The sequence below is a fragment of the Zootermopsis nevadensis genome, unplaced genomic scaffold, assembly GCF_977971745.1.
Source record: "Zootermopsis nevadensis isolate Lab colony 2312 unplaced genomic scaffold, Znev_1.0 Znev_ptg000003l, whole genome shotgun sequence".
In the NCBI taxonomy this organism is placed as follows: domain Eukaryota; kingdom Metazoa; phylum Arthropoda; class Insecta; order Blattodea; family Termopsidae; genus Zootermopsis; species Zootermopsis nevadensis.
In genome coordinates, this window is record NW_028259135.1 from 7218802 (window position 1) to 7237804 (window position 19003).

At 37.9% G+C, this 19003-nt stretch overlaps 1 long non-coding RNA gene across 1 annotated transcript in view; it reads right to left on the reverse strand.

Annotated features, from left to right (window-relative positions):
• Window positions 1-2101: 2101 nt before the first annotated feature.
• The window catches only part of LOC110836663 (uncharacterized), a 70998-nt gene continuing 54096 nt past the window's right edge, over window positions 2102-19003 (reverse strand). Inside the window, exon 3 of the long non-coding RNA XR_002545404.2 lies at window positions 2102-3517. This is a non-coding gene — a long non-coding RNA (uncharacterized LOC110836663). The remainder of the gene's footprint in view (window positions 3518-19003) is intronic.

Genomic DNA, 19003 nt, shown 5'->3' on the forward strand with positions numbered 1-19003 from the left:
GCGTGTGTGAAGATGGCTGACTTCTGGGTTGTTATGCCGTGTAGTCGCCCTGATGATGGAGGCAGGAAGGACTTCTGAAACGCCGGTAAACATCTACCAGACTACATGGAGCTACAACCCAGAATACAGCCATTTTCATTTGAAAAACTAACTGAATTTGTACTTTCTTCATTGGTAGTTTCTGTCAGATTTGTGGATGGCAACCTTTCATTAGGATAATCTGTACAGAAAATATCATTAAATTGTAGAGTGCCGCACACAACAGGCGGCACTGAAATTGGGCTAAACGGTTACTTTATTTCATGATGTCTGTTGGATTTAAGTTTCATATAAGTTTTCTGTAGGTGCTTAGGAACATGTAACATACGAAATGTCATTTTACGTCCTAGGCTGTAGAAGATTTCGGTTCTTTGACAAACTGCTTAAAAAATGTAAAGTAGGAAATTTTGTGGAAATCATGTGTTTAGATTTTTTTTCCCCCCTAGGATGTGTCGTGGTGCTACATCTTTATATTAGGAATAGCAAAAATTACTATCATCGAAACTTTTTACTGTTCACAATTTATTTAAAGAGCTCAGCGCCGAGACGGTATGATCCAGGTAAAAAAATCCAACACGTGAATTTGGAAAAATAATTTGCAACACGTTTTGCTTCTTTTGTCAAATAAAAAGGTTCTCTTGTCGCCCCGGACTTATGGGACATTCTGTAGCCTTCATTTGGCATCAAGTGTTGTTAAATGACGGCGTGTCGAAATAGCGTCTTTGGAGCGTATTAATGCGAAAACCTGACACTTAAAATTTCCTCTGGAACAAGAGGGCAAGACATTGCCATAAGCACAGTGCAGTGGAATTAACAACTAGACGCGGTCCTCAAAGTTACAGCCACTTTGCTTCTAAGTGGTCATGAAACAAGATTAGCAGAGCGCTGGTCAGGACATCGGCAAATTTGCGATGACCTGCGTCTGAGCTTAGGAAAGGTCATATCAGCACAGCCCCAATACTGAGGTCAGTCTGATTTTTGGACCACGTTGATTGGACAAGACTTGTTGATCTCTCCTCATCGGACACAATATCCTGATATATTAATGTATTTCAATAAGATCTTCTCGGGCAATCAGCCTCGTCATCTGGTTACCGCAGTAAACCGACGTTTCGGGAACCAATTCTGTTACCATCATCAGGGTTCTGATGTGACTGGATAATTCGTAAGTCGCCTGTGTCAACCCTGATGGTGGGTAAAGAGTTGGTTCCCGAAACGTCGGTTTACTACGGTAACCAGTTGACGCGGCTAATTTCCCGAGAAGATTTTATTGATTGTACTCGCCGCGAAAGTCTCAAATCCTATATTTATGTATTTCATTTGATACAAAACCATGAGAAGACGTTTAACAAGAAATGGGCATAAATACAAAGTCCGAAAGAATAAATATGATGGTAGAGACCCACATTTACGCAGAACCAGAGAATGAGAAAATGTTTGAAAATGAGGAAATAACGAGATAGATAAATATTAAAAATACGAAATCAGTGAAGGATAAATATTCCAGTGAAAACTCACTGCATCCAGCATCTAGATTTAGACAAGAACCTATCCTCAAAGTCCCGCTAGAATTCAAACAAAGATGTGCTACCCACAACTGCAATAACATAATTTGTTCATAGAATAAAGCTACACAAGTAAATCAACACGGTGTACTCAGACGCTCAGCAAACATTGGCTGGCGCTACGTTCCCTAAATGCCAAATTTCTCCTGCATAAGCTCCTACCTTCATTTTATAGCTTTCTTTCTGTCTTTCCTGGTTATAGCTCATCGCCGTGCGGAACTGTTTGTTACACCAAACTTTGTTATGCACTTCGAGCGGAAAAATATACCTCAAATGTAAGAACTAAAAGATGGTGTAATTTAATAGAAAATTATCGAAGCTTCTGGTAACCTAACATAACGTGTTATGAAGGCCGTAACATTGTAGACGTGATGATTTATAACAGCTCGTCTGTTTTCACTGAAATCATAGCAACAATTATTTTTGCAGTGTGGTGTGCTTAAAAAGCTATGCAATCGCTTGAAAGGCGATAAAATAATAATAAGAGAAAGCAGACCTAAGCAAAAGAGGTCATTTCCATTTATTAAGAATCACATAAAACATTCTATATTAATATTCATACCGCGTTCATAGTCCCTGTAATAAAATAGCACGTGATTACATGTTAAATACCCTTCTATATCAATCGCTTCTAACCAAATTTTGAAAAAAGTGGCAAACTTGCGTATTATTTAACATAAAAACACACTATTATATTTATTTTATTTTATATGTTACGTGTTACATTAACTTATTTCAGCACCGGAATTTTCCATTTGGGTCTAATCCTGAAGCAACTGCATTCATCACGTCGTTAAATTTTTTTTTAGCCCACCGGAATATTCTCCCACAAAATCTCTTTGCATGCACAGCTCTTTGATTCAGGAGCCAAAATGTTCTGTTTCGACGCCAATGTGTTCGAAATCCCCCGAGGAATCGATAGCAGCTCTTAGTGTCCAGCGTAACTCTACATTGCTCTAAAGTTCCCGTCGCTTGCTTATAAGCAGTCTCGGATATTGCGAACGATGTCAACACCCACAGGACTTGAGATAAGACACATCCTGAAATGTTGTACTTCACTTCCTACAACAAGGATCCCCCCACCTATGCGTGCTACATATCCCACTCATATCATTCTTATTTGCTGTTAAAAATATATGGAGAAATCTAGAAATTGTTGCCATAAGAAATTAAAGACTGTAAAGTACAGTGTTCCTCACCCGAAATGTCTGTTTATCAAACGTAGCCTCTTCCAGACGATGTTTTATAAACACAAATTATTATATCGGACCAATGACTAAACACTGTACCAAGTTAAGGGAGTCATAAAGTTTCCCTGATGATTGAGGCAGCAAGGACCTCTTAAACGTCTGTAAATTTCTACCAGACTACACGGTAATACAATCAAGAAGACAGCCATCCTCAGACTTACTGCCGTGATAACTTCAAATCCTATTTAATCGTAAAGTTATTAAATATTTTTCTGCCAAAAATGTTGAAACAGTTCTTAAAATAATTATATATAAAAACTCTGTTAACAAGTATAATAATTATGCAAATGTCAGCATGCACATAAAACCCGTAGATATATGTGTAACAATTTTCATGACTACAGTTTTTAGTTGTTTAGAAAAATTTACCTTAATATGACAAAATTAACATTTCGGATAAAGGGCTTACCACCCCCCTTATATTTATTGTCTCAGAATATAAACAGTAGTAGGCTCTTGTGAACACGGTAATGAACATTCGGGTTCCCATAGGCAGGTTGGGAATTTCTTGAACAGCTGAGCGACTATCAGCATGTCCACTAGTACTTTTCTAAATTGAGTATAGGAAATGTTATGATAAGAAAGAACACGGACAAACTAATTTACTGGACTCCCAGTGGAAAGCAGAGAGATACGGAGAGAAGCCACAGCGGTTACCAGGAACTGAAACAGAGAGAAAAAAAATAAAAGAACGACCCTTAAAGGGGCTAGGACGACTGGCTGTTCCCTATGTGCCTCAGAACAGGACTGATATCACAGTAATTACCCACGGAGAGAAATAAATAAATAAGAGGTCCTTCATTTCTTCATCATCTGAGACATGACCATAGCCCTCATGATGGACGCAGCAAGGACCTCTGAAACGTCTGTAAACTTCTACTAGACTGCACTGTGTCACTGAATTTACCCACTCAACATAACTACCTCACTTCGATATGTTTTTCTTGTTCTTAAGTTTTAAAGGACTCCATTACAAATCATTTTGAATGAGGAAATTTTAGTGAAATGTTTCTTCAGCCGCGGGTCTGATCATGAACTTTGCAGTTCACACACGCGCTCGGTGGTCGAGTCTATGAACTCTGCAGAAGAAAGGCCAGTCAGTTCAACGGACGCAGTTGGAAGATGTTTGCCCCGAACTTCGAAGGCTTCTTTACTTCGTGACGGAACCACACACCATCTGCCCCGATAAACAAACTCTTTTGCATAAAACAAAATCAACACGAGAAAATTTGATCCTTTAGAGAAATATTACCTACAATCATTTAAAGAACGTCAGTGTAGATTTTCAGACAAACTACAGCATTTTCACGCGATAGATGGCAAATATACAGTAATAGCTGAGGATACTAGGGCGTTTCATTGATCCTTCCTGCCTCCATCTTCAGGGTTATGCATCGCCCTAAAGGTGATCAGGTAGATATCTATCATACTACACGGCGCTACAAGCCAGAAGACAGCCATCTTTAAAGTTAATATAAGTCACACGGAGGATAATTACTCGGCTGTTGTAAATGGAAGAGACTACCTCAAAAACATTGCATAGGTAGGAGATTATAGGTGTGAGATTATAGACTGGATTCATTTGGCTCAAGACAGGGTCCACTGGAGGTTGTTGTGCGGGTTCCATAAAAGACGTGGAACTTCTTTACCATCTGATTCAGCTGTTCGCTGTGGAGATAGTTTATAATTATTACTGTAGGTCTTTAAGTCATTGTAATCCAAGTATTACGAAACTTATAAATATTTTGATGAAAACTTCATAAAATTTGCTTTTAAATAACGTAAACAAACTTTTCTCTTAAAACTTCATTGTTTTCTTTTGAATTTCTCTGTTTCATTGCCAGAATTTTATTTTCCTTCATTCTGTATTTTCTTTACGTTTATTATAAATATTATCAGAAAATATTCTGGGACTTGTATTGAAAAACTTATTACATGCGTCTTGTCACTGTGACATATGATACAATTTTTAATTTCGCTGACCACGAGAACTTAAATTAATTCATAATATTTTCACCAAAATCTTTAGGTATGAAATATGTAAACGTGTTTTCCGAAGTATCTCATTATCCAATACGTAAGTGGTGGTCAGTACGTTTTGTAACGGCGAAGTGTAGAATTCCACAGAGTTAGGAATCTGAGAAAGACTATAAATTCCAACTGGATTGTGCGGAATTTCCAGAATCAGATTTTCCGAACGCATGCCACAAACAGCAATTATGCCGTGCACATTTTGATACGCCTAATTTTCAGCAGTTCATGCTGTATCATTATAACATTTAAACTCAATAAAGTAAGTAATTTAAATATACATATATACATTTTTTCGATTCGCGTAAGTCATTTACACAAACGTTATATTCCTTCCTGGATTTTATAAAGACATCTATGTGAAGAAATGGCATCAGCTGGCAACCTTATTTTATTTAAGAGGAGTAATTATGAAAAATTACCAAACCCCTAATTACATATACAGAGCAATCTCTGCACGCTGCACATGATTTAATTACTGCTCAATTACTTCCTTATCTAAGGATAACGTACTGTAACCTAATCAGCGATTACAGAATGTGTTTATTAACACAAGATTGTTTTATTTAACACTACTTCAATTTATTATACCCTGGATTAAATCTGTATGCCTCACGCGTTAGTGTGACAGATGAGCTGACGGCAAAATATTGGTTCGAGGAAATGTTGAACTTCGGCACGGAATCGACTCCACATACCCCGAGCTCAAATTCACAGCACCAGTAAAGAGAAAAACGTCGGATCCAAAATTAAAGGTTTTGGTATTATAATGAAAACAAATTTTAATAACCTATTCCAGGGTACAGAGTCTTTCTTGAAAAGCTGACAGTCTCTCAGATGCACAAAAAAATTCCCGCCTTTTATGGGACCCAAATTTTCATTACTTTGATAACAAGAGTCCGCCACTTCAATTCGTTCTGAGAAACTAGGTCACTCTTTGTCACCTTGCCTCTTTGTGATGCTTTTCAATATTTTTGCCTGTGTATCGCCAGTGGCAACTTCCATTCACGTTTCTCGACCACGATTATGCATACATTTTTCGTCTGCCTCATTTGTTCTGTGAGCCTTGTCAATTTCATTTTCCTTGGATTTGACCACTGATTTTATTTAGTACAAATTTTCTCCAGCTTTCCTCCTCCAAATTACGTAGCGCTTTGTTCTCAAAAATATATCAGTTTGAAAACTCTCTCAGTTGGTTGTAGAAACATTGCTTCATTAACAGAGCCTCTGCATAATTTCTGTACTGACGTAGTTCTGTAGATGTTCACAGAATATTTTGTCTCTACATGTTTTATTCTGTGTTTACGAGACTTCAGTAGCAAAGAAATTGCTCGGTGTCTCTTGTGGTTAAGTAGCCGAGGAAGAAACTCTTTGGCTTAAGGAACTCGCAGAGTAGCCAGGGCGATCAATCGAGTCCAATTCACGGACTACAGAAGCCACTTGACTTCCAACCACAAAAGTAACTTATCCACCCTTCTCTTGCTTCAAGCATAAGCGGCATATGAGCCTCTACCAAAATTCACAGATTCTGCCCGTAATGTTCAGGTTTTCCGTCGCCAATTTCCTAAACATATAACATCGAGCTATTTTTTCTATTAATTTCTTAGTGGATTTGTAGCACTCTTGCAAGCAAAATGTTATAAACAGCAATAATGCTGATAATAACCCAGAAGACAGCCTTCTTCGCTGGTAGAGAATTACCCTGATTTTTATGTAACCAGAAGTTTCATCACCGTGTTTACAAAATTTCGCTGCATATTGATACAGACAAACACAGTTCAAACTCTCACGCACTTTGTCTGTAAGATCCTTTTTTAATATTATTTTCCTATCTTAGCGTATGACTTCGAAGAGGTACATTTCCTTCACACGTCTGACTAAAACTGTATGTGTAATTTTCAGCTCTTCTATTAGTGTTGTAAGCTTTCTTGAATTAATCACCCGATATAAATCCTTGGAAAATATTAATAAATATGAAATTCCGGTTTATGTGACTGTCTGTATACATTATATCTAATTTATCCAAAATCTGTGACAAATTTATGTCATTTCAATGCATTTTTTTGGATGTAAGATAAATTATTTGAATCACATTGTCAATCCTTGTTGTAGTAGTGAGAAGAACATTCTCCTTATTCCATTCTTGCTCTGAAGCAGTTTTCATTGCACTAGGTCTGTGTCCTCTTCCCCTTGCTACATCCGTTACCCAATGTCTCTTCTTTCAAGGGGAACCAATTCGCTTTGAAGAGAAATTCATCTCGTAAACAAATATATTAAAAGGCAGTCTCCATTCCCAAAATAAATGCGTTATTCGAAACAGAAATAACATGAAAGTGGATGGAATCAACCATCAATGGATTGACGTGGGGTAACGCAGTCAGTGTAGTGTCCGACTGAGGACTGGACGACCGGGGTTTGATCCCCGACAGGGGCCTCCTTGACTAACCGGTTCTTTGGTCAATACAGCATCCATGGGTAAAACGCGGTCGGAGCTGACCACTAACCACCATCTAGTGCCGAGGTTGGTTCATCAGGTACACAGAGATCACGTGACAATGGCAGTACTCCGGTTTCGTGTTCAGAACGTCCAGCGTTCAAATCTCGGCCCCGGCAGTCCATTACCCTAAGTATGACGTAAGGGTTTCTCAAAACATTCAAAATCATCCAACGTTTCGGTCGTGTATATAACATGCGATGATGAAAGAGTGTCTTTAGAAGTCATGATTTCGAAATATGGGTTTTTGGAGGGAACATAGTCGCTGTTTAACGTCACAAGGTGGCAAGAAAATCATTTGCGGACGTTTGACAGCCACGGAGCTGAAGGAAGGCAAATCTGAGACAATTGGTCTCTTTTCGATAGGAAATCTGGCGACTGGGGCACGGCGTGTGGAGAAAGACGGAACTAGCAACTGAGGGCGGGGGAGAGACAGGAAGAAGACAAAGAATTCGGTTATGCTCGAGCGCTCGAGGAAAACGTAGATGAACCGTGGGTACGTCTTTTTAGCAAAGCGACTGAATGACTACTCACTCTTTCCCTCTCTCTGATTCTCTTAACCGATTCCACAGGCAAGAAAATTCAAATCTGTGTTGCATTCCACTACTTACAGACATGAGCTTCTCGTATCTGCCTTATTCCTTAACAAGACGGAGTCTCCCATATTGTTTAAAGATAAAATATATTCCCGCGGGAACCTCTTTTGCTCTATTTTATTTAGCGATGTTTTTCTCATTACACAGCTTTATCTCGGGCCCCTTTTGTTCGTGTGAGTGGTTCCGTAGTTCAATAAAGAAGGCCCTGAGCTGAGAGGAAGAAAGGACTAAATCCAGCAAATGATTCTACTGCCATATTATGATGCAGTAATTGTTCCAGGTGAATAGAAACATCAGCAGAGCGTTCACATGAATAAATGTATGACTAAGTGATCTTAGGATAATATTTGGGACTTAAAATAATAAGATAGAAACAGACGTTGGGCAGATGTGTACACATTTTTAATTTGGTAGAAGTTTAATGACGTGTCAGAATTTCTTGCTGTCTCCTACATCAGGGTGATTATGGTCCAGATAATGGTGGCAGCAAACACCTCTGAAACGTTTGTAGACGTCTATCAAACTACATGGTGCCAAAACCTACAAGACAGCCATCTTCAATAAACAGGACAACTGACAGCTTTGGTCCTAACACCGCATATTATTTATTATGCATTAAACCGGGAGCCTTTTTGATTTCTTAACGACCACGAGACATATCAGACGGGAGGAAGTATTATCTTCTAATGTTGATGCCTCCATAATGTTTTCTGGATACAAATGTAATTATGAGGAAATATATTAATTACTTCGCAGCGATTTCACGTAAAATTGTAAAAATGAAGTAGCATTTGTTCCTAGTTCGTTCTCTTCATCAGATCAATTACATTTCGGTATTCGCATGTCACCAAGATAATAGCACGTCGTGAATAATTCACAACAACAACGTCTTGACTTGCACTGGCCTCCTTACATCGTTTCATTCATCGAACAGATTTTAAAACTTATGGCTGTAGGTAAGTATATAAATTATGTATCATAAATTCACGGTAATAACATTTTTTTTTTTTTTTCCAAGCAGCTTTTCTCAGTTTGTCCGTCTCTGATCTGATTGCTAACAGGAATATTCGTAATGTTATCGTGCTTGAATCGATCTAAATCGATCTACATTTCATGAAAATCATTTAATACATATATCGATCAGTGTAGAACATCGCTGCTGTAACAGCACAGAAGACGAATTTATCATTTTTTGTACATGACACAGTTACAGAGAGAGGCCAGGTGCGTTTATAATTTTTAATATAAGGCCTGGTTAATAAGACGTATAAAATTAAATCAGGATCAATTATAAGCAGAAATAGAGTGTCAGGATGTGGAGTGTGGATTAATCTGACTTACGATAGGGTCCACTGTCGGTCTATTCTAAACACGATAATAAACCTTACGGTCCCAACGGGGAATATCTTGGCCAGCTGAGCGTTTTCAGCTATTCAAAAGGGATTGTGCTGTACGTAGTTAATTAATATCGTATAATTACATGGTTCATTAAATCTTTACTGATTAACTCGGCTGCATGTTGTTATTTCTGTCTTTGAGAAAAAAAAGTATTTCGATAATTAGTGGATTTTAGCAGTTCTCTGCAATTTGGTGGTTGCCCCGCCTCAAAACCAGAACTCTCGTCTTGATGATGAAATCTTTGAAGCTGAGGGTGACGAAAATGCGCGTTTTTCGTGAAAGGTGGCCAATCCATTTAAAATTTGTTAAAATAATTCAGTAGACATTGTGATTAAACATACAGGCTTCGGTGTTTTCCTCGCTGAAAACAACGGATGCAATAAACACTAAAGATAAATCAGAAATGCTAACACGGCAAACCTGCATGATGTTCAAATGCATTCAGAATGCATCAGTCTGCTTCTCGAAACAAAGAAACTTCAATCAGATTCTGTCAGAGTACAGCTGTAACTGCATTTGCCTAGCTGCCGGGCGCAGTCCTGCCAAAGGATGAGATGAAAGGGAAATCAGACAGAATCAATAGGATGGGGATGGGAACACGGCTAACGAGTGGCAAAGTGAATCAGGTAACGCGGGAGGCTGCGTTGATAATAAAAATAGAGAATGCTCAGAGCTGAGGGGTGACGAGAAGCCGACGAAAATTCGTAGGTCTTGCGATCAGAAAATCGCTACTATTGTGTCAATTATTAATATGCTTTGCAGGTGTATCTTAATTCACGCCTTGGATCCTTTAATGACTTTGTTTCAGATGCGAACGCTACATAGAGCGAAACGAAATTACTGCACAAGCTCTACATAGTGTCCAACATGGCGTACAACATATGTCCTGGGATACTTATTAACAGCGGATATTCACACAGTCAATTCAGTGCGCAGAAAAGCATAAAGGCCTTAATTAAAGTGTAATTATCCGTAACCGTTATCCGATTTTACAAAAAATTGAAAATTATTAATACATTTTATTGAAATTCTCCAATATCTAATTTCGTATAAGTTCGTTTCGCCGTCCTCGAGTTGTTACATTCAGACAGTCGGAGAGATTTTAATAAGGCTTCTATAATCATGTCAAGTTCACGTTCGGAATATGCGAAGTGTAATGCGACCTTTCGTGACTAAACTTGTCTAGGACCGTCTTGTTTAGTCTTGCCTTGTTAAGCTTCAGTCCAGCTTCACCATTTGATAACGAAACGTCTTGTAACTCAACCAGAAGCTACCAGATTACCCCAGTTCTTTCCATCAGCTTCTAGAACGCTCGATTATGTTCTGGCCTCTGGCCGAAATGATCGAACATTTTCTTTGCTAGACCTCTCGGATGGAGTTGTTTGGTCACTTTGTAACCTTCACGAGATTACGTTTGGTGTCAGAAATATACTTTTCTCAAGTACTGATATCTAAAGATAACGTTAACAATTAGAATCGACATAATCCGATCACACAAGGACTAAAGTGACTTTCAGCTTTCATATGATTTGTTTGAAAGCGTTGTGATAATTTTACAGATAATTCTAAAAAAAGGAAGTATATGAATGAGGTGTCTTGAGGTAACGACGTTGCCAGCAATTTTAATGGTAACTTCTTGGAAAGTTTGAGGTTTTGAACTGATTTGCGTGGGTCAAATGTAGTAGGTTAAATACAGCGGGCTTATGTGAACACGGTGATGAATTATCAGGCCCCACAAAATACTTGGCGTTTCTTAACAAACTGATCGACTTCTTCTTAAGAAGAACTCCGTTTCGTGGAGTAATGGTCACGGTACAAACATCGATGGTTGTTATCACTGGTACCAACATTAACACAAATACTTTGTATCAGCAATTTCTTCTGTTGAACAAGAAGGCTCTTGAAAAATAAAAAAAACGTGCTCCACTACGTCAGTAGACGTAGCAAGAAAATGCTATACCGGCAAAAGTGGAACAACTTACCATTAACAATAAGAAACAAGAGAAATTACGAAATCAAACACGAGACATATCAAACAGCATAGCAAGTGTTACATTAATGTAATTCTAAACTTTAAACACAACTTATTTTTGTAAATTTAACATTTGATAGTCCATGAAAAAAGCGGATAAACAGTGCATACAATATGCATACATCGTGTACAGAAAAGAATCTGATGATGGCATAATACGTATGTACCGAAACATGTAACTCATGATACTAGAATGTCACATTGTACATTTAATTTATATAATGTTTTATTTGACGAATAATAGAATACCTTCATGTACACAAGCCGATTATAGAATTATTTATTTATGATAAAAAGTGAATAGCTTTCATTCTTACATTACGTATTTTATGGGACAATATAAGTGAAACGAATACACAAATCTGTACTGACAACCTACAACCATACTTCATAAAGCAGGGAATATAAAGAGCTTTTATTTGCATATAAATGATCCAATTCAAATAAAGAAATAACGGAACAATGTCCTCTCAGAAGAGATATCATAAATTCAAAAAGCATTGTTGCATATTACGTTACGTGACGCGCTCAATAGACAATATCGGAAAATGGACAAAAGACATTCGGATACTAAATTAATTGCAGTTAAAACGGTTGTGATAAAACGATCCCTCTGATGAGACAACGGGTATCAACTAATGAAATGGAATTTCTGTTGGATGTGAAACAAAAGCCTACTCGACCAGTGACAGGCGATGAGGGCGAAGTCCTTACGAGCGATCAGTACGTGTGAACTCGTTCGGAGTTTGGCGTAAGGTGACGAAGCCTCTACCGGATTTGTAAAGTTAACAAACAGGAGAAGTTTGTTACGATCGATTTCAATTGCTCCAATGTTACGTAGATCACTAACAAATAATAAATTTGGAAGATATCGTGGCTACACTGTCCCGGCATTTTCCTTGAGTGACTGAGAAAAACCACAAATTTACTATGAACTTTCATAATATGATTTATTATTATCGTATGTACCACAGTTATTTAAGGCAATTGGTTCGTTCCATGCCCTTAAATCACCACAATTATTTTTTCTTTTCTTTTTTTGAGAATGCATTGTTAATGGTAAAATTGTCCCGAAGCTACGCAAATATGTTTTCTTGCTTTTAAGTATTTTTTGCTGGGTTGGTGGACAAAGACGTAGTAACTTTTTTCATTATTTATTAAACCATAAACAAATAAACAAAGATTTTTGGTTCTTCCTTTAACCTGCAATATTTAAGTTTTATAAGATCGCTGTTGTATTTAGAGGATAATATTAATATTAATAATAAAATAAATTTCATTTATTGTATGGATTGGATTATTTGTTCTTAGAGTAAGACTTAAGTAAGGGCTGCTATAACACTTTTCGTCTAATAAAATAAAATAAATTATTTGACTAGCTTATCGACTCAAGAAATTCTTTATTCCATTAAAGGCACTTCAAAGATGTAATTTGGTAGGATTCCGTGCACGAAAGATCGACCCATGTCAAAGGTTTTATCTTTCTATTCAGGACCGAAAAGCGCGCATCGAATTGTAGTTATTATTCCTCGTGTGTATACACATAATTCGGCTTCGGTCTCAAATTAAATTAAAGTTGTCTCTCAACGTTAAGAGGGCGTGGCTGCCGCGCGCTTTATAACACTCTCAGTAAAAGTTTCCGCCATGTTTCTAAGCACAACGCACGTCCCGCAGACGGAACTTCGCTTCGGGTTTTACACGTATAACGAGCGTGCCACGTTTGTCATTTGTTTCGGGTGAGTTCAGTAGACGTATTCATTACAATGCGACGGAGACCAGAACCGTTCGCGTTGAACCGAAATGGCTTGAAATGAATTAATTAGACTTTCCTGTGCTCACTGGAAATAAAATCCGTCATATATAATGTTACTCTATTCACGTAAATTCAGGCTGTGGTAGACAGCTAATTAAGCGGTATCTAATTAAAATAAACACAAGATAGTCATGTGATCATATTTTGCGTATCGATCATGTTCGTAATGACATGTGACGTCACTAAACTGTTGTGGCCGCGTTCAGAAAGACTTTCTTTAACAATGTTTCCGTTTGGGACATGACGCGTAGTGTCACAGACCTTAATTTGATAATTTTATTTAAATGATGGATTTATGAGTTAAACAGGTCGGAAGACTCTAATACACATGCATTATCTCATAATGGGACTTAGTGTAGTTTTTTAAGACGGCAACAAAAGCAATCCACAGATTTCTCATTCGGACCAAAATTATATATCGCTTTATTTATAAGAATGAAAATAATATTAAAAATACATTCATATTTATAAGTTCTTCGTAAGCGGAGAACACGTTATAAGGCTTTTCTGTAGGTCTGCCAGTCGCGTCTTTCAGACGAAGGGTTCGTGCTACCATCTGCCCGTGGCCTTAATAACTACACACTCTTGACATAATAATTCTGAATGACTGATCGAATTGTCATGAAATTTTGTATAGAAGTTCATCAAAATTTGGTATGGACGCCATTGGAGGCTCCTCCGAAGACGTACTTCTTAATTTACTATTCCGCGTTTGTTTTCTGTAACATTTTTGAAGATGTAAAGCCCTTTTGTGCTCACTCTGTATAAAGATACCTAACACGTGTCTCGTCACCACATTGCAAGACCACATAATAATACAAAGATAAATAATTTCGGATGTTTACATTAATTTTTAAAAGCCTGATTAGTTATTTTGGTGTTTTATTCATTCGCTCTGGATCTGTGTAACGATGTTAAAACCCTACTTAAAACTGAGAAACCGTCTGTAATATTCAGCTCAAGAAGCCAGTAGACGGCATAGGCAAAGTGGAAGGCCGAGAAAAAATGCGTTATGGGTGATCAATATTCTCCAGTCGAAGAAGAGCTTTAACTTTGTTCCATTACAGAACTTTCAGGCACATAATAAATCGCTTTTTTTTGTAAGATATCCGGCTGGTGGAAGGGGAAGGCGACCAGGGTCACACAGAAACATTTTTACAGCAGAGCAGGTCTGAACTTTAAAAACTTCCGATAACCGTAAGTATTTTCAACAAAGTCCTCCTTCCTTGTGAATGTCGAAGAGCACATGAATATAACATTTCTCTGCACTTCGTTGTTGCGAGAGTATAAACTAACTTTCAGGATACCTGATTTTTTCTCAATTCGACATTTCCTCCGATATTTATCCAGGTTTAACACTATTCACATAGAATTTGACAGGTTGAGCTACTGACCTACTCATTAATGATTATAATTATCGGAAAATATTAATCTTAATTATTATTATTCAACGTCCAAAGTACACGTACAATGCCGAGGACGGCTATTGTGAAATCGTCTTCAATAAGAGACCATGGCGAAGTGCGTGGACACCTGAAGTATATTGAAGAAAAATTCGATTTATTATTCCTTTATCACGTTCACGAATTATCCTAATTACTCAAATAAAGTAATATTGATTAAGTAGATGACTGTCGTCTGGGTTGTTACGCCGTGTATGTCTCGTAGAAGTTTACCTACTTTTCAGAATTCTTTGCTGCCACCATCATCAGGGCGATGGAGGCAGCAATGTGCTTCTTTTTCTATTCCCAAATTATTTCCTCTTAATTTTTAAGTCCCCAGCCTCAACCAAGCCATACCTCAAAATATTTACGACACGCGTGTAGGAGTCCAAAATTATAGTCACAAAAATTTTACTACATTAAAAGAAAAACCCACTGGCATGTCGTCAATAATAGATATCTTTTGTATTTATGTTTCAACACGACAGATTTATCCCAACGCCAACTATCGCAGCCTCAAAGAAACATGAGTCGCGTCTTTCGTTCAGGCAAGCCTCTTCCTCGGATAAAAGTCTTCGGTTTACGTAAATCTGCCTTTGTCCCAAGAATGTTCATGTCTTCTTAACCTTTAAAGCAAATTCACGATATTTGTCGCCTGTTCAAACATTTAAATACTCAATGTTCTACCTACAGTGTCCTGATGACTGTCACACGATTATTTTATTAAACAGCATCAAACAATATTTGATGGAGATGCTCTGAGTTTTCTTTGAGATATAAACTGAATTTTTAATTGTGTCTAGATGAACAAGGTGCTTCAAAGCGTTAAATACTTTATTTATTGACAAACAGACTGTTCATCGGTTCATTTCATCACATGTGCACCATACGTCAGTGTCTGTAATGAAAATCTCTCGAAGTAATTTGGAGATATTTCTGAATATATCTGGTAATGTTTTCAGACTTTCATAGCGATGAAGATGTTAATGTTTGTCTTCTTACAGAACTGAAGGTTGACTCAGTACGTTCCTCCAAAAGAGTTACGTACCTGCAAACCGCAGATGACGTAAATCAGCTTTTGAAGAAATTTCTCAATATTCAGAGCGTTGACTTTTCTTACACACCGAGAAGGCGTAGATGAGTCTGGGCGATTCTCCCAGGAGGAGGAAACTGATTGAATGTTCTCCGCGCTCATCAACAAGAGCTTTTCCTGTCTTAGCCGCAGGCACTTTAATGGTTTCAACGCGACGAGGTGATGTTCCAAACAAGACAGGGGATCTTGGTAACACAGTGAGGCTTCTGACGCTGACCCATTTCATATTACACGAATTTTGGAGGGATGTAATAGGATTTCGCTCCTCCGTTTGGGTTCCTGGTACCCCTCCCCCCCCCCCCACTTCTGAAGCGACCTCACTGTAACCAAACCAGACAGATGAGATTTCGTCCTTGACATGTCTCCTGATTCATTAAATCAGCACGCACGCTTTTGGAACTCTTCAGTTACCCCCACACTCAACGTCTTCGCAAGTTTAATCCCTTTTGGATTTTACCTCCCCACGTCCTCACTTCGACCGCTTCTTGCTGCAGTTTTGGTCTCTGACATTCGCCTCATCACCGAATCGAACGAGGTTAAAAAAATGCAATGTTCCGAAGCACAAACACAAGACGTGCAACACAGTATTTTGCGCGCAACAAAATGGCCGACCGTAGACTTGACAAGGAAATGGCGGGACCCGGTGGGTACGTCGAAACTGACAGAGTGTGCAGCGTGTGGGACTCAGATCGCAGTGGGACCGTGGACTTTCATACAACACTCATTTTACGTTCCTGTTCGTCCACTGTCTGTAATGTTTCGATGGGTGTCAATAATCTCATATGGCTAGGCCGTGGTGATCTCTTACTGTGAGGTAACATTTATTCAGTGTAGTAATTTTTAAGTTGGAAATAGTGATCTACGCGTTACTGGGGAGAATTCGCTTTCAAGTAATTCTTCCCTTCATACTTTGCATTCTTCACTGAGTATTATTACTCTGATCAGTTTAAGAATGATCAATTGGAGGGATATATCGCACTGTGAAATAAAATGTGTGAACAAAATTTTGATTAAAAATATCGAGGACCTTGAATGCCTCAGTGTATATGACCTCTGACATGAAGATTAATCTTTAATAAATTTGGTTTAAAAATGTCGAGTATGGAAGTGCCTCAGTGGTATCCGGCTGTAGTTGAAATAATTTAAGGATTTAAAAAAGAGGGAAGCGACTATCATATTTGCAAGCAATACCCTACACCAGCGTTTCTCAACCTATGGTACGCGTAGTACTGGTGTCATATACATATTCTGAGGTTGTAATATTGTGTCTGTGGACTTGATTCATCCTTCAGCATGTTTAAAAAGAATCCAATCTGTTTCGAGAGTTGCTTTTGCTCCCTTCTTCAGGATAAATTGTCTATTCTGTTGGGTCTAATCCCAGGTACAAGTACTGGGATTAATACTTTCTATCGGACCCTGAGACATCGATCGAAACACAGTGGCTATTTTTATAACATTCTGGATGATGAATCATGTAAGGAGAAACAGCAATAAAGAATGCAAGGCATTGTCGTCAGAAAATTTTAGAGTTTTGATGTGAGGTTATGTAGCTTCTTACGAAAATTTTTAAAAGTATGCTTCATAAACCACTGACGATCATCAGCTGACTTCCAGGTTGTCGGAAGTTTATTCTGATATATTACAGGAGCTGGCTGAATAATGTTATCTCACGATGTTACTAGTTGATCAACCAACAAATTTACTAATTAACTAATGAGCTATTTACGCAGTTCTCTCTGGGGGAGCCACTTCAGCACAGCTATTACAAGGGTCATTTTAATCTCCTAGATTTCACCGTTTTAACAACACAAAGCGACTTGCATAAACCAATAATTTCCTCAATAAAGTCTTCTCGGGCAATCAGCCGCGTCAACTGGTTACCGTAGTAAACCGACGTTTCGGGAACAAACTCTGTCCCCATCATCAGAACTCAGTTGGCGCGTCTGATTGCCCGAGAAGACTTTATTGATTGTACTCGCCACGAACGTCTCAAATCCTATATCAATAATTTCCTCCTCGTTATGCATATGTAATTTAAATTGCTCACTTAATCTTTCTTTGGTCCAAATATTTTTCACAAGAAATTTGTATCTGAACGCCACTCTTTTTGGTCTTCCTTGAAGGTGAGACATCGCATTTTAAACCCACACAAACAACAGGAAAAGAAACTGTTTCCAGAATGTATTCTTCTGAGACTCCAATCGTGATTTTCACTAACATTTGTCGGTGTTGGTCTCAGATATTTAAATACTTAAGCTTTCTCCAAATAATATTTCTGTTCTCTCTTTTTAAATACGGTTAGGTGTTCTTAAGATTGTCCAATTATATTTCTGATCGTGCATGTATTTATGTATGAGGGGATGAACCTCCATAAGTTAATGTAGGCGATAAAACATTTCTTTTGTCACCAAAAACCAGAACTCTGAGAATTATAAGCAATGCTCTTAAACCACCATCCGCTTAAAATTTATTAGGCTAAGAGTAAGTCCATTAGCTGTCCCCAGCGGCGATGCAAAGTGGTGGTGTGTTTGCTTTTCGAATAAACTTTTAAACCTGTCTCTTTTCAAAACGTTTTTACCTCCGTCTTAACCTAACAGTCAGCTGTCTTTATCGATTGTTCTGTTGTAAGTCAGAATTTTCCGAGCATCTTTTAAGAGCGTTTAAAATAAAGATTAATAATCCCTTTTGTAAGGTTCGTTTCTAAGTGGAATTCATTACCCTAACGACGGAAGCAGCAAGGACCTGTGTATTATAAATAGCTAATTGAATCAACTTTATTGAAATTCAATACAAATTTATAAAATTACATGGTGTTTATATTAAAAGGGTAAATAACCTCTTCGTGCTACGTTATCTTTGTCAGTCACTATAAGCAAAAATAGTTACTTTCCCCTTTTACTGTCTAAAGGGGAACAGTCACAAAGTTAATTTATAATTAAAGCTATATTAAATTTATTATGAATACGAACTGACTTACAAGCAACAGTGTACTTGTAGGATTTGAAGTTTTCACGACGGTGATTCTGAAGATGGCTGTCTTCTGGGTTGTTGCACCGTGTAGTCTTGTAGATGTTTACAGACGTTTACAGAGGTTCTTGCTGCCTCCATCATCAGGGCGATGAACAACAGTGTATTTAATTTAACTACAAACTATTATTTTACTACCATGGCTAAATTGGAACTGATCTATCATTGTGTTTGCCAGCGGTCGAACGAGTTGACGAGCAACGAGACAGCTCATCACTCTTCA